This window comes from Bombina bombina, chromosome 5 (genome assembly GCF_027579735.1).
Source record: "Bombina bombina isolate aBomBom1 chromosome 5, aBomBom1.pri, whole genome shotgun sequence".
NCBI lineage: Eukaryota > Metazoa > Chordata > Amphibia > Anura > Bombinatoridae > Bombina > Bombina bombina.
Genome location: NC_069503.1, coordinates 750,588,977 through 750,606,710, shown reverse-complemented (window position 1 = coordinate 750,606,710; position 17,734 = coordinate 750,588,977).

Genomic DNA, 17,734 nt, shown 5'->3' with positions numbered 1-17,734 from the left:
CGGTTTCCCCAAATCTGATTGTCGCCCCCTGACGACTTGCGAAAAATTATGGAAAATAAAGACAAAGATCCCAAAAACCCTATCATTTCATTACACTTTGATCCAGTCATCTACCAATTCTGACAGAATTAAAAATTAGAAAAAAAGTTTATGGATTTATTCCTCTACAAAAATTTAGATATGTTTTATTTATTATCTAAGCAATGAAAAAGCAGGCACAGTATTCACTTGAAAACTTTGTGGCAGTTTATTCATTTGTATAAGTAACAAACAAATGTTGTATATTGGCAGTCAACAAGGGAACTGACGCATTTCGTGCATGCACACTGGCGCTTCCTCAGATATTATTAAATCTACTCTACTTCACTTTAACAGAGTTCAAATTAAAAAATTGCAATTTTGAACTATGGTTTACAAACACCTTTCAGATTTTTGCAGACTGTAGACAATTCTCATTTTCATTTCTAATTTTCACAAATGCTTTAACTTTTTAAGCATTCTCTTTATTTACCAACTTTATTATCCATATAATAATAATTATCGTTCTTACTTCCTTAAAGAATTCTACCTTTTTCTGAAAACAGGTTCCTTGAATTTTCTCCCTAGGGGCCAGGGTCTCAAATGAGCCAGGCCCACACTTCTAGAGGGCCCATCGGGATTATTATTTTGTAGCATCACTCCAACTGCAATATTTCTTGCCACTCTGTGTTCCCCCAGCAAATGAAGCTCATATTTTAAGATAAGTGTTTGGATTTACTTTTACAATATGGTAGCAAGGTTTCCAAGATGGTCAGCATGGCATTCCTATAAAGAAAAATCTGCCTTCATATTTGTACCAGAAGGCTATGCATATCCTCTGGCACAGACTAACCAAGCGGAAGCTCCTCTTTCTCTTATGTGGCTGCCATCTCAGCTTTTACTGATTACAAACAGTAAGAAATGGAGCAGTTGAAATGGGGGACTCAGCCACAGCCTTTGCCTTGGGGCCCAGCAGGGTCTAGTTACACCCTTGATAATTAGGGGCCTGATAATATAAAATTATCTGCTTAGGTGAGATCAGTGCTACAAGATTGATCTAAAGGCAAATTTTACATTGTGAGCAAAGGCAAAATACATAAGTTACAGTACAGTGCTCAATAAAAAAAGGATTTTAAACAAATGTTTAATGTAAAAATTGTAATTTAAAACCCCCCCCATAATTTATACTTGCCTGATAAATTCATTTGTTTCATGGTGGCGAGAGTCCATGATCCGTTACATTTGGGATTACATTCCTACCACTAGGATGAGGCAAAGTTTCCAAAACCTCAAGAGCCCTATAAAACCCCTCCCACCTCTCACATATAGCTTAGTTCAATGTATAGCCAAGCAGTGAGGTTTAAAAAAGGAATAAGAGCCAAAAAGAAAGGAGCAGAGAAAAAAAATGTGCTTAAAATAAATCAACCCCCAAAAAAGGGTGGGGGCTCATGGACTCTCACCACCATGAAAGAAATGAATTTATCAGGCAAGTATAAATTATGTTTTCTTTCATCTAGGTAGTAAGAGTCCATGATCCGTTACATATGGGAACTAATACCCAAGCTGTGGAAGTCCACGAGTAACTATAAAGGGAGGGATTGAAAAAAACTGCTTTTCTCGCTGAGAAATCCACAACCTAAAAGAAGAAAATCTCTTATAATAAACTAAAAAAACAGGTATAATCAGTAAATTGAGACAACTGCCTGAAGGACCTTTCTACCAAAGGCTGCTTCAAAGGAAGCAAAATCATCAAAATTATAAACATTTGTAAAGGTATGCAATGAAGACCAAGTGGCTGCTTTCAAATTTGAACAACAGAACAAATTTGAACAGAAGCCTGATTCTTGAAAAACAAAGAAAAGGCAACTGAACTAGTAGAAAGAGTCATTATCCGCTGTGGTGTAGGCTGACCCGCCTCTAATCAAAATCAAAAGTTTTAACCAAGAGGCTAAATAAATAGCAAAGGCCTTTTGACCTTTCCTAGGTCAGAAAAAAGGAACAAACAGACTAGAAGTTTGTCTGAAAACCTTTGTGGCATTAACATAATATGTCAATGTTCTAACAATATCCAAAAAATTGCAAAGATCTTTCACAAGCAATCTTAGGATCGGGACACAATGTTGTGTGAGGAAACAACATTAGGTAAAAAATTAAATGTTGTCCGCAAAACAGCCTTATTCTGATGGAATATCAGATAAGGAGACTCACCAGAGAGACAATACAAAAACTCTTCTAGTAGAAGAGAAGGTTAAGAGAGACAACACTTTTCAAGAAAGACATGAATAGGCTCAAAAGAAAGAACCTGCAAAACCCTTTGTTAAGAGAAGGAGAAATAGGCTTCATAACAGGATTCATTTGGACCTGGGCCCAAACAAAGCAAGCAATATCAGGAAGACTAGCAATCTTTCAAGGAACAAAAAGAAAACATAATTTATGTAAGAACTTACCTGATAAATTCATTTTTTTCATATTGGCAAGAGTCCATGAGCTAGTGACATATGGGATATACAATCCTACCAGGAGGGGCAAAGTTTCCCAAACCTCAAAATGCCTATAAATACACCCCTCACCACACCCACAATTCAGTTTAACGAATAGCCAAGCAGTGGGGTGATAAAGAAAGGAGTAGAAAGCATCAACAAAGGAAATTTGGAAATAATTGTGCTTTATACAAAAAATCATAACCACCATAAAAAAAAGGGTGGGCCTCATGGACTCTTGCCAATATGAAAGAAATGAATTTATCAGGTAAGTTCTTACATAAATTATGTTTTCTTTCATGTAATTGGCAAGAGTCCATGAGCTAGTGACATATGGGATATCAATACCCAAGATGTGGAGTCTTCCACTCAAGAGTCAATAGAGAGGGAGGGACTAAAACAAAAACAGCCATATTCCGCTGAGAAAATAATCCACAACCCAAAAATAAGTTTATTTTTACTTTTGAAAGGAAAAAACTTAAACAAAAAAAGCAGAAGAATCAAACTGAAACAGCTGCCTGAAGAACTTTTCTACCAAAAACTGCTTCCGAAGAAGCAAATACATCAAAATGGTAGAATTTAGTAAATGTATGCAAAGAGGACCAAGTGGCTGCTTTGCAAATCTGATCGACTGAAGCTTCATTCTTAAAAGCCCATGAAGTAGAGACTGATCTAGTAGAATGAGCTGTAATTCTCTGAGGCGGGGTTTGACCCGACTCCAAATAAGCTTGATGAATCAAAAGTTTCAACCAAGAAGCCAAGGAAACAGCAGAAGCTTTCTGACCTTTCCTAGGACCAGAAAATAAAACAAATAGACTTGAAGTCGTCCTGAAATTTTTAGTAGCTTCCACATAATATTTCAAAGCTCTTACCACATCCAAAGAATGTAAGGATCTCTCCAAAGAATTCTTAGGATTAGGACATAAAGAAGGGACAACAAGTTCTCTACTAATGTTGTTAGAATTCACAACCTTAGGTAAAAATTGAAAAGAAGTCCGCCAAACTGCCTTATCCTGATGAAAAATCAGAAAAGGAGACTCACAAGAAAGAGCAGATAGCTCAGAAACTCTTCTAGCAGAAGAGATAGCCAAAAGGAACAACACTTTCCAAGAAAGTAGTTTAATGTCCAAAGAATACATGGGCTCAAATGGAGGAGCCTGTAACGCCATCAAAACCAAATTAAGACTCCAAGGAGGAGAAATTGACTTAATGACAGGCTTAATACGAACTAAAGCCTGTACAAAACAGTGTATATCAGGAAGTATAGCAATTTTTCTGTGAAATAAAACAGAAAGAGCGGAGATTTGTCCTTTCAAGGAACTTGCAGACAAACCCTTATCCAGACCATCCTGAAGAAACTGCAAAATTCTAGGAATTCTAAAAGAATGCCAGGAGAATTTATGAGAAGAACACCATGAAATGTAAGCCTTCCAAACTCTATAATAAATCTTCCTAGAGACAGATTTACGAGCTTGTAACATAGTATTAATCACTGAATCAGAGAAACCTCTATGACTTAGAACTAAGCGTTCAATTTCCACACCTTCAAATTTAATGATTTGAGATCCTGATGGAAAAAAAACGGACTTTGAGATAGTAGGTCCGGCCGTAACGGAAGTGGCCAAGGCGGGCAACTGGACATCCGAACCAGATCCGCATACCAAAACCTGTGTGGCCATGCTGGAGCCACCAGCAACACAAAAGACTGTTCCATGATGATTTTGGAAATCACTCTTGGAAGAAGAACTAGAGGCGGGAAGATGTAAGCAGGTTGATAACACCATGGAAGTGTCAGCGCATCCACTGCTTCCGCCTGAACATCCCTGGACCTGGACAGGTATCTGGGAAGTTTCTTGTTTAGATGAGAGGCCATGAGCTCTATCTCTGGAAGCCCCTACATCTGAACAATCTGAGAAAACACATCTGGATGGAGAGACCACTCCCCTGGATGTAAAGTCTGGCGGCTGAGATAATCCGCCTCCCAATTGTCTACACCTGGGATATGCACCGCAGAGATTAGACAGGAGCTGGATTCCGCCCAAGCAAGTATCCAAGATACTTCTTTCATAGCTTGGGGACTGTGAGTCCCACCCTGATGATTGACATAAGCCACAGTTGGGATATTGTCTGTCTGAAAACAAATTAACGGTTCTCTCTTTAGTAGAGGCCAGAACTGAAGAGCCCTGAGAATTGCACGGAGTTCTAAAATATTTATTGGTAATCTCGCCTCTTGAGATTTCCAAGCCCCTTGTACTGTCAGAGACCCCCAAACGGCTCCCAAACCTGAAAGACTCGCATCTGTTGTGATCACAGTCCAGGTTGGGCGAACAAAAGAAGCCCCTTGAACCAAACGATGGTGATCTATCCACCATGTCAGAGAGTGTCGTACATTGGGATTCAAGGATATTAATTGTGATATCTTTGTATAATCCCTGCACCATTGATTCAGCATACAAAGCTGTAGACGTCTCATGTGAAAACGAGCAAAGGGGATTGCGTCCGATGCTGCAGTCATGAGACCTAAAACTTCCATACACATAGCCACTGAAGGGAATGACTGAGACTGAAGGTGCCGGCAGGCTGCAACCAATTTTAAACGTCTCTTGTCTGTTAGAGACAGAGTCATGGACACTGAATCTATCTGGAAACCTAAAAAGGTGACCCTTGTCTGAGGAATCAAGAAACTTTTTGGTAAATTGATCCTCAAACCATGTTTCCGAAGAAACAACACTAGTTGATTCGTGTGAGATTCTGCAGTATGTAAAGACTGAGCTAGTACCAAGATATCGTCCAAATAAGGAAACACCGCAATACCCTGTTCTCTGATTACAGATAGTAGGGCACCCAGAACCTTCGAAAAGATTCTTGGAGCTGTTGCTAGGCCAAATGGAAGAGCAACAAATTGGTAATGCTTGTCTAGAAAAGAGAATCTCAGAAACTGATAGTGTTCTGGATGAATCGGAATATGAAGGTATGCATCCTGCAAGTCTATTGTGGACATATAATGTCCTTGCTGAACAAAAGGCAGAATAGTCCTTATAGTCACCATCTTGAAAGTTGGTACTCTTACATAACGATTCAAAATTTTCAGATCCAGAACTGGTCTGAACAAATTTTCTTTCTTTGGTACAATGAATAGGTTTGAATAAAACCCCAAACCTTGTTCCTGAAGAGGAACTGGCATGATTACCCCTGAAGACTCCAGGTCTGAAACACACTTCAGAAAAGCCTGAGCTTTTACTGGATTTACAGGAATGTGTGAGAGAAAAAATCTTCTCACAGGACGTCTTACTTTGAATCCTATTCGATACCCTTGAGAGACAATGCTCTGAATCCAATGATTTTGGACAGATTTTATCCAAAAATCCTTGAAAAACCTTAATCTGCCCCCTACCAGCTGAGCTGGAATGAGGGCCGCACCTTCATGCGGACTTAGGGGCAGACTTTGGTTTCCTAAATGGCTTGGATTTATTCCAATTTGAGGAAGGCTTCCAACTGGAAACAGATTCCTTGGGAGGAGGATTGAGTTTTTGTTCCTTATTCTGACGAAAGGAACGAAAATGGTTAGAAGCCTTAGATTTACCCTTAGGTTTTTATCCTGAGGCAAAAAAAACTCCTTTTCCTACAGTGATAGTTGAAATAATATAATCCAACTGAGAACCAAATAAATTATTACCTTGGAAAGAAAGAGATAGTAATCTAGATTTAGATGTCATATCAGCATTCCAAGATTTAAGCCACAAAGCTCTTCTAGCTAATACAGCTAAAGACATGGATCTAACATCAATTTTGATAATATCAAAAATGGCATCACAAATAAAATGATTAGCATGTTGCAGTAAGCGAACAATGCTAGATATGTCAGAATCCAATTCATGTTGCGCTAAATTTTCCAACCAGAAAGTTGATGCAGCCGCAACATCACCCAAAGAAATAGCAGGTCTGAGAAGATGACCTGAATATAAATAGGCCTTCCTTATATAAGATTCAAGCTTCCTATCTAAAGGATCCTTAAAGGAAGTGCTATCTTCCATAGGAATAGTGGTACGTTTAGCAAGAGTAGAAATAGCCCCATCAACTTTGGGGATTTTTTCCCAAAACTCTATAGATTTTGCATAGATTTTGCTGGTAAAGGATACAATCTCTTAAACCTTGAAGAAGGAACAAAGGAAGTACCTGGCTTATTCCATTCCCTAGAAATCATATCAGAAATAGCCTCAGGAATGGGAAAACACCTGGGGAAACCACAGGAGGTTTAAAAACAGCATTTAAATGTTTATTAGACTGAACGTCAATAGGACTGGTTACTTCAATATCCAAAGTAATTAACACTTCTTTTAATAAAGAACGCATATACTCTATTTTAAATAAATAAGTAGATTTGTCAGTGTCAATATCTGAGGAAGGATCTTCTGTTTCAGATAGATCCTCATCAGAAGAGGATGAATTATTATGTTGTTGGTCATTTGAAATTTCATCAGCTAAATGAGAAGTTTTAAAAGACCTTTTAGAAGGTGGAAATGCAGACAAAGCCTTCATAATAGATTCAGAAACAAAATCTTTAAAATTTACAGGTATATCATGCACATTAGAAGTTGAAGGAACTGCAACTGGCAATGTACTATTGCTGATAGAAACACTATCTGCATGTAAAAGTTTATCATGACAACTATGACAAATGACATTCAGTGGAATAATGTCTACAATTTTGCAACAAATGCACTTAGCTTTAGTAGAACCAATGTCAGGCAGCAATGTTTCAGCAGAAACTTCAGAGACAGGATCGGATTGGGACATCTTGCTCAATGTAAAAGAAAAAACAACATATAAAGCAAAATTATCTATTTCCTTAAATGACAGTTTCAGGAATGGGAAAAAATGCAAAAGCATAGGCCTCTTGATAGAGAAGAAAGCAGGAGGCAAACATGAATGGGGTATTGAAATAATGAAAAAAAAAAATTTTAGCGCCAAGTATGACGCACAACGTAACGTAAACTTTTTTGGCGCCAAAAATGACCGGAAATGACACACTTGAGTCACTAATGACGCCGCCGTGTAAAAGGTCTCGACGTCACGTATGACGCCGGAAATGACGAAGTTGCGTCAAAAACGTAATTTCCCGCGCCAAAAAAGTTTGCGCCAAAACTGACGCAATAAAGTCTAACATTTGACGCACCCGCGGGCCTAATACCCGCAAATGCAAAGTAGTCAAAATTGAAAAAGACTAAACCCCAGGTAAGAAACAAATTTCTTAAAGTGTTTTATATTCCCAAATATGAAACTGACAGTCTGCAGAAGGAAATACATTAACCTGACTCATGGCAAATATAAGTATAATACATATATTTAGAACTTTATATAACTTGCATAAAGTGCCAAACCATAGCTGAGAGTGTCTTAAGTAATAAAAACATACTTACCAAAAGACACCCATCCACATATAGCAGATAGCCAAACCAGTACTAAAACAGTTCTTTAGTAGAGGTAATGGTAAATTTGAGAGTATATCATCGATCTGAAAAGGGAGGTAGGAGATGAATCTCTACGACCGATAACAGAGAACCCATGAAAAAGAAAAAGTTAGGGAAATCATCGTATCCAATAGGTGATACTCCCTTCACGTCCCTCTGACATTCGCTGTACTCTGAGAGGAATCGGGCTTCAACAATGCTGAGAAGCGCATATCAACGTAGAAATCTTAGCACAAACTTACTTCACCACCTCCATAGGAGGCAAAGTTTGTAAAACTGAATTGTGGGTGTGGTGAGGGGTGTATTTATAGGCATTTTGAGGTTCGGGAAACTTTGCCCCTCCTGGTAGGATTGTATATCCCATATGTCACTAGCTCATGGACTCTTGCCAATTACATGAAAGAAATAGTAGATATCTACTCTGTCAGGTAAGTAGCAGATCAATCCTTAGCTAAACAATCTGGCAAAAACTGAAGAATCCATGGGATTCTAAAAGAATGTAAGGACAATTAAGATCTATACATTAGTCAAAAAAAGAGGAAAAGGCCAATGGCACTACTGTATATGCATGAGGACTACTGCCAGTAGAATGAATTCCACAATATAATTACTGTGGATACATGGGATGGTGCTGTGTATCTAAACAACAAAAGGGAAGAGAAAAGAGGAACAAATTCCTCCACAGTATACACTAATAGCACTCCAGAGTCCAAAAAGAATCAATTAGTAGCCGATATGACCCAAAGGAGGATCTATCTCCCAACTCAGGGATCAGGTATTTAGTGTGGATTAAAATATAACTTTTATTAAGATTCAACTAAAAAACAGGATTGGACTTTAAAATAACGACTGGGGTAGAGATAGCGTGATATGTATATGTATGTCTCAGTAATGTTGCTCATTCAGTGATGTGCTGATTAAAGGTCAGAACAATAAAGTGCCTATTGTAGTGTTTGGGGGTATCAGTAGTAAGCGTACTAGCTAATTGTTTACAGGTAATCAAAATAAGGTAGAAATAGGGAGAACTAGTAATATATAGCACTATTAATTGTCGGCATGAGGTATAACTATGTATCAGGTATATAACAAAAAGCTGTTTGGTAATCATTATGGTTGTGTTGTATAACGTATCTAGCTTGTTTTGCTTATATTATTATTACAGGCAGTGCAGAATTATTAGGCAAATTAGTATTTTGACCACATCATCCTCTTTATGCATGTTGTCTTACTCCAAGCTGTATAGGCTCGAAAGCCTACTACCAATTAAGCATATTAGGTGATGTGCATCTCTGTAATGAGAAGGGGTGTGGTCTAATGACATCAACACCCTATATCAGGTGTGCATAATTATTAGGCAACTTCCTTTCCTTTGGCAAAATGGGTCAAAAGAAGGACTTGACAGGCTCAGAAAAGTCAAAAATAGTGAGATATCTTGCAGAGGGATGCAGCACTCTTAAAATTGCAAAGCTTCTGAAGCGTGATCATCGAACAATCAAGCGTTTCATTCAAAATAGTCAACAGGGTCGCAAGAAGCGTGTGGAAAAACCAAGGCGCAAAATAACTGCCCATGAACTGAGAAAAGTCAAGCGTGCAGCTGCCAAGATGCCACTTGCCACCAGTTTGGCCATATTTCAGAGCTGCAACATCACTGGAGTGCCCAAAAGCACAAGGTGTGCAATACTCAGAGACATGGCCAAGGTAAGAAAGGCTGAAAGACAACCACCACTGAACAAGACACACAAGCTGAAACGTCAAGACTGGGCCAAGAAATATCTCAAGACTGATTTTTCTAAGGTTTTATGGACTGATGAAATGAGAGTGAGTCTTGATGGGCCAGATGGATGGGCCCGTGGCTGGATTGGTAAAGGGCAGAGAGCTCCAGTCCGACTCAGACGCCAGCAAGGTGGAGGTGGAGTACTGGTTTGGGCTGGTATCATCAAAGATGAGCTTGTGGGGCCTTTTCGGGTTGAGGATGGAGTCAAGCTCAACTCCCAGTCCTACTGCCAGTTTCTGGAAGACACCTTCTTCAAGCAGTGGTACAGGAAGAAGTCTGCATCCTTCAAGAAAAACATGATTTTCATGCAGGACAATGCTCCATCACACGCGTCCAAGTACTCCACAGCGTGGCTGGCAAGAAAGGGTATAAAAGAAGAAAATCTAATGACATGGCCTCCTTGTTCACCTGATCTGAACCCCATTGAGAACCTGTGGTCCATCATCAAATGTGAGATTTACAAGGAGGGAAAAACAGTACACCTCTCTGAACAGTGTCTGGGAGGCTGTGGTTGCTGTTGCACGCAATGTTGATGGTGAACAGATCAAAACACTGACAGAATCCATGGATGGCAGGCTTTTGAGTGTCCTTGCAAAGAAAGGTGGCTATATTGGTCACTGATTTGTTTTAGTTTTGTTTTTGAATGTCAGAAATGTATATTTGTGAATGTTGAGATGTTATATTGGTTTCACTGGTAAAAATAAATAATTGAAATGGGTATATATTTGTTTTTTGTTAAGTTGCCTAATAATTATGCACAGTAATAGTCACCTGCACACACAGATATCCCCCTAAAATAGCTATAACTAAAAACAAACTAAAAACTACTTCCAAAACTATTCAGCTTTGAGTTTTTTGGGTTCATTGAGAACATGGTTGTTGTTCAATAATAAAATTAATCCTCAAAAATACAACTTGCCTAATAATTCTGCACTCTGTGTATTATACCTTTATCCAACATTAAGTAGCTCCACTGATGATAAGTGCTTATATTAAACAAAATGGTCCCTGGGTTTCGGTACTATAGTAATAGTTAGTCTAAATTATAGGTGACTCTATACTTGGTAATCAAATAAGGTAGAATTACAGGGAACCAATAATGTATAACATTGGTACCTTGGCAGTGTAAAGGTGTAAATGTTTATCGGGTATATAACTGTTTAATGAATGTTATAGTAGATTTATATAATGTATCTAGCTTTAATAGCTTGCATTATTGATTAGTATTTATATCTGTACCCAATGATAAACTACTCCACTAGTAATAAATGCTGTATTGTACATACTGGCCCCTGGATTCCTATAATATAGTAATAGTCATCACAAAATATGGATGCCTGCATACATTGTGTTTAGCTGCTGGTACATGGTAAATGATGTTACACTGCTAATAGTTGGTGTAAAATATGTTCATATGCAAAGATTAGAAATGATTACCGTATACCGGTGCTATACCATTGTAATACTTCAAATTAGCTTGCAAGACTGGTTGTAATATGTATACATTGTATACCTATATCAGCAACAGTGATACTGGGTTAATTATATAGTCATGTAAAAGGAAATAAGCAATATTTAAGTGCTAAGCTGTGACCATTAGTTTCTCAAGTCATGAGATTTGTGAGTTTGTATACCATCGATTGTTTCTGCTGTCAAAATATCAAGTTGTAAAGATTGACTTGGGTATTTGAATAGTATTGTCATCTATAGTGGTGCTTATTATACTATGGTACAAAGTCCACAATCTCCACAATTTGGGGTATGCTTACATAATATACATTGTATCCAGTGGTATTACTGACAATCGTGCACTAGTTACATGTAGTACTAGTTACATGACTGTGCACAATACAGTATAGTTAGTAAGAGGTCAATTGTTCCACACGTGAGATACAGTCTCTCAAATTAACATCTTGTGTGTAGCACACTACAATTGCTGTCTAGTTACGAAGTTCACCGACATGAATAATTGAGCATGAGAGATAAAGGGTCACGCTACTTGAGCTCTCAAGATGCCCTAAAAACACAGGAGTTTCCTAGCCTCCTCACCAGGACCCTAACATGTTTCGCAGCTTATTGGCTTTTTCAAAGAGAGGCACTCTGACAGTATACTCACATGGAGGTCCCATTTGACATTCTTATAAACCATATATTCATATTCCTTACTTAGATTTTCTAGAGGTGCTGTCTGTAAAAAGTCTCTTGAGCTTTTAAACAGAGCAGTAATCCTGGCTGCATCCAATTCTGTGTAAGCGAACATTTTAGTTCCATCTGTAGCTTTTGTATCCATCTTTCAAAGACTCCTGTTGCACGTTTTAGACAGAAAGTAACCAGTCCTATGCAAATACTCAAAACAGCAACTTAAAGAGTCGGTGCCCGTGAAACAGGAATTCTGCCACTATCCCCCAGTCATATTGTGTTATATCGTGACTGGGGGATATTGGCAGAATTCCTGTGTGTTATCATTAAGAAATAAAAGTGTGTTTAACCCAGTATTGGAAAATCATAGTGTAAATACATTTATGGAGTTGGTAGGCAATGACATAGACAATCTTAAAGTTCGAATCAATACTTAATAAATGTTCCTATGACCTAATGGTCCTAACAGTGGAGTCGCTGATTAAGGAAATAGCAACGCAAGAGGATAAAATTAAAAGGAACAAAGAGGAACTGTCTAAAGTATTGTCATCAGAGAATATAGATACTCTAATTAAACAAGTGGAGAGTAATGTATACAAATGGAGAAACGGTTATCAAGGCTACAGGAACAACAAACGGACCGATGGACGAAGAACCAATAAACAACAAGAGAAAACAACAGGTGGTAAAGGAGGAGCCGTGACGTCAGTTTCCGAGTCGGATGAATCCTTCCCTTTGGATACAAGCAACGAAGGCACAAGAACAGAGGCGGGAGGAAACACTGCAAGAGGTGGAATAAGGAGATTGAATTGGAGAGGCAGACAATTCTACGGCAAACAACTCCAGCATTTGAGAATAACGATAGAGTGAGTAAGTGGGTTACACTGGAGAGTGACAGCACCGAGAGGGTAAGACCTGAGCTTTCTACTGTACTCAATATATCTGACAAAGAACTCTAATGATGAACTTAATCTTTTGGGAAAAAGGTTATCATTTTGTCCTTATACTAACACCAATTTTTTTTAATTAAATAAGGACTTACAAAAGTTTTTCAGAAATGTGAAATTAAAATTGTAATTTAAATATAATTAATGTGACGGATATGCAACAAAAAGCACTAATACAGATTGGTTGTTAAAAGAGTTATCATTAAGAAATAAAATTGTGTTTAACCCAGTATTGGTAATGGTAAATCATAGTGTATATACATTTATGGAGTTGGTAGGCAATGACATAGACAATCTTAAAGATAAGACTGAAAGAAAAGATAATAACTATTACAAACAACTAAAGAAAATTAAGGATTTTAATTTGACACAAGGAGAACAAAAAGCTATAAAAACCCTTAAAAATAAATCTAATGAAGTGACCATTAAAAAAGCATCTAAGGGTGGGGACACAGTGGTCCTAGACAGAATGTATTACATCAAGGAAATTGAGAGCCAGTTGGGGGATAAGGAGAGCTATAAGATGTTAAACTTTAACCCCATTAACAACATAAAAAGAGATTAAAAGAGTCCTGAATAAGGCATATAATAACAAATTGATAGCCAAGCAATTGAGAGAGTATCTGTTTAATAAAGAACCAAGAAATCCCATTTTTTACACTGTACCGAAGGTGCATAAGGATTTGGCTAGACCACCTGGGAGACCCATAGTCTCTAGTGTAAACTCCACATTCACTAATATTTATATATTTCTAGATAAATTGTTGCAGCCAGAGGTCATACAAGTTTCCTCAAAACTTAAAGATACAGGGGACTTTTTAAATAAAGCTAAGGAGTTGTATTTTGAATCTAATACATTTTTTGCTATACACAATGGACGTAAAAAGCCTTTACACAGCCATTAAACACGAGACATGGATTGGAATAATTTAAAAGATACTTAAGCTGAATAAAAAATGTTCTGAGAAACAAGTTTAGTTCATAGAAGACCTATTAAGACTTATTCTGTATTGGAATCACTTTATCTTTCAAGATGATTGGTATATTCAGGTAAAAGGAACAGCTATGGGGACTAACGTTGCCCCATCATATGCCAATCTGTTTATGTAGAAAGAAGAAAGAGTTATCTATGAAAATGAGAAAGTTATTAAATATGCAGCCACTTGGTGGCACTACATAGATGACGTCTTTGGCATATGGTGGGGCAGCGTTGAGTCCCTAGAAGATTTTGTTAAAGAAATTAATGCAGCAGCTAGGGGATTAGAATTTTCGGTGGAATATAGTGAGGAGTCTGTCACGTTTCTAGACACTAGAGTATTGAAGGATGAAAATAAGTTGTCTTTTGACCTGTATAAAAATGATACAGACAGAAACACACTATTATGCTATTAAAGTTTCCATCCAACGGGGTTAGTAAACGCCTTACCCAAAAGCCAGTTACTAAGGGTTGATAGAATCAGTAAGTGATAGCAACATTAAGAATATAAGAATGAAGGAAATGCAGCAAAAAATTCTTAATAGAGGCTACCCATAAGCCCTGGTTAACAAACAACTGGCCAGTTTGAGAGAGAATAAAACAGCTAAAAGGAAAGGAACAAACGATGATAGATTGGTTCTGGTTACGCAATATAGCTCTAATAGTGAAGAAATATCCTGCATTGTAAGAAAGCATTGGCACATATTGACAGAGTGTAATAAAGATATGGAAATATTTAAAAATCCCCCACTTATGGCATTTAGGAGGGTGAAAAACCTCAGGGATCAACCAACCAATACAGATGTGGGTTCAAAGAAGAAATATAGATATTCTTAAATAAAAATAATATAGGATGCTACCCCTGTTTGGGTTGTATGAGCTGCAGCTCAATGATCAAGGGAAAGCTCTTCTTTCATCCTAGAAAGGGTAACAAATATGAGATTTGTGGTGTACCTTATTAAATGTCCCTGTTCCCAGATCTATGTAGGGGAAACCACCCGCATGGTCAGGGACAGGATATGTCAACATTGTTCAAATATAAGGTGCAAGAATACAGAAGACCCTGTTTCCAACCACTTCTTAAAATATGGACATTAAATCAGTCAATAGAGATGGCAAGTAATTGATAATGTAAATCCTCAAAGAAGTGGAGTTAACAGGGAAAAGCTTCTAAAACAAAAATAAATGTTTTGGATTTATGAGCTGGGATATATGACCCCTAAAGGTCTTAACAGAGAGTATGATTGGTCAGTTTTCCTATAATTTTCTATAATCAACTCTGTGATAAAGCTGTTGTTAAAAAACATATAAATTGTTAAAAAACAAGATCAAAATTAAATATGAAAAGAATGTATATAAATAGAATTGTATAGAGATTTATATAAAATGTAAGCATTCTATTTCTATTTTTGTTATTGCAATTGTCAATATGGTTTTAATTTAGTGTAATGAGAATCTTCTACCAGTAGATGGCTGCAGAGCCACATTGTTTGGTGGTTGGCGCGAAACTGAATTATTTTAAAAGAGAGTAACAGAACACTTTGTAACTAGCATGATTAAGAGTTAATTTACTTGAAATGTCGCTATTTTTCCATGTCTGTACTTTAATAATAAAGACTAAGAAGAAACACAGTGCTGTGGACATCTATTTTTGTTATAGAGACTAATGACTGAGAAAGTCTGCTTCCCATTGTCCACTCAAGGGGCGCGATCCGATAAACGGTGTAGTTTGCGGCGCAAGCGAGGGAACCTGCGTCGCCCGCAGTTTCAGCTCGCAACTCGAGCTATCCCATATACGGCGCCGTCAGATGCTAACGTGCCGTAAGTCGGATAAACCAGCGATGTCCAGAAATCTGCGCAAGTACAAATTTCTGGCGTCGCCAGTGATTTGCGCCACGTTAGAAACTGCCGGCGCCTACAAAACCTGACTAAAGTCTAAATCACCCGCACTGTCTAACACGCCTCCCTAACATAGCCCGACACGTCTAACCCTCTATCCGCTATCCCCCCTCACTATCCTAACAATAAAATATGTATTAACCCCTAAACCGCCGCTCCCGGAGCCCGCCGCTACCTAATAAAGTTATTAACCCCTAAACCACCGCCAGCTATATTAAATCTATAACTCCCTAAAGTGAGCCCCTAACACTGCCGCCATCTACCTTACCTACCCCCTAAAGTGAGCCCCTACCCCGCCGCTATCTATTTTAAAATTATTAACCCCTAATCTAATCCCCCTACCCCGCCGCCATCTATATTAAATTATTTAACCCCTAAAATACTAAACTATCCCTACCACTAAACCTAAGTCTAACCCTACAAATAGCCCTGAAAAGGGCTTTTTGCGTGGCATTGCCCCAAAGTAACAGCTCTTTTGCCAGCCCTTAAAAGGGATTTTTGCGGGGCATGCCCCAAAGAATTCAGCTCTTTTGCCAGCCCTTAAAAGGGCTTTTGGCGGGGCTTTGTCACAAAGTAAACTGCTCTTTTGCCTACAATCTACATCCCCCTACACCGCGGCCACCTATAATAAATGTATTAACCCCTAATCTAATCCCCCTACACCGCCGCCACCTATATTAAACACATTAACCCCTAATCTACATCCCCCTACACCGCGGCCACCTATAATAAATGTATTAACCCCTAATCTAATCCCCCTACACCGCCGCCAGCTGTATTAACTATATTAACCCTAATTATATTAGGGTTAATATAGTTAATATACAGGGAGTGCAGAATTATTAGGCAAGTTGTATTTTTGAGGATTAATTTTATTATTGAACAACAACCATGTTCTCAATGAACCCAAAAAACTCATTAATATCAAAGCTGAATAGTTTTGGAAGTAGTTTTTAGTTTGTTTTTAGTTATAGCTATTTTAGGGGGATATCTGTGTGTGCAGGTGACTATTACTGTGCATAATTATTAGGCAACTTAACAAAAAACAAATATATACCCATTTCAATTATTTATTTTTACCAGTGAAACCAATATAACATCTCAACATTCACAAATATACATTTCTGACATTCAAAAACAAAACAAAAACAAATCAGTGACCAATATAGCCATCTTTCTTTGCAAGGACACTCAAAAGCCTGCCATCCATGGATTCTGTCAGTGTTTTGATCTGTTCACCATCAACATTGCGTGCAGCAGCAACCACAGCCTCCCAGACACTGTTCAGAGAGGTGTACTGTTTTCCCTCCTTGTAAATCTCACATTTGATGATGGACCACAGGTTCTCAATGGGGTTCAGATCAGGTGAACAAGGAGGCCATGTCATTAGATTTTCTTCTTTTATACCCTTTCTTGCCAGCCACGCTGTGGAGTACTTGGACGCGTGTGATGGAGCATTGTCCTGCATGAAAATCATGTTTTTCTTGAAGGATGCAGACTTCTTCCTGTACCACTGCTTGAAGAAGGTGTCTTCCAGAAACTGGCAGTAGGACTGGGAGTTGAGCTTGACTCCATCCTCAACCCGAAAAGGCCCCACAAGCTCATCTTTGATGATACCAGCCCAAACCAGTACTCCACCTCCACCTTGCTGGCGTCTGAGTCGGACTGGAGCTCTCTGCCCTTTACCAATCCAGCCACGGGCCCATCCATCTGGCCCATCAAGACTCACTCTCATTTCATCAGTCCATAAAACCTTAGAAAAATCAGTCTTGAGATATTTCTTGGCCCAGTCTTGACGTTTCAGCTTGTGTGTCTTGTTCAGTGGTGGTCGTCTTTCAGCCTTTCTTACCTTGGCCATGTCTCTGAGTATTGCACACCTTGTGCTTTTGGGCACTCCAGTGATGTTGCAGCTCTGAAATATGGCCAAACTGGTGGCAAGTGGCATCTTGGCAGCTGCACGCTTGAGTTTTCTCAGTTCATGGGCAGTTATTTTGCGCCTTGGTTTTTCCACACGCTTCTTGCGACCCTGT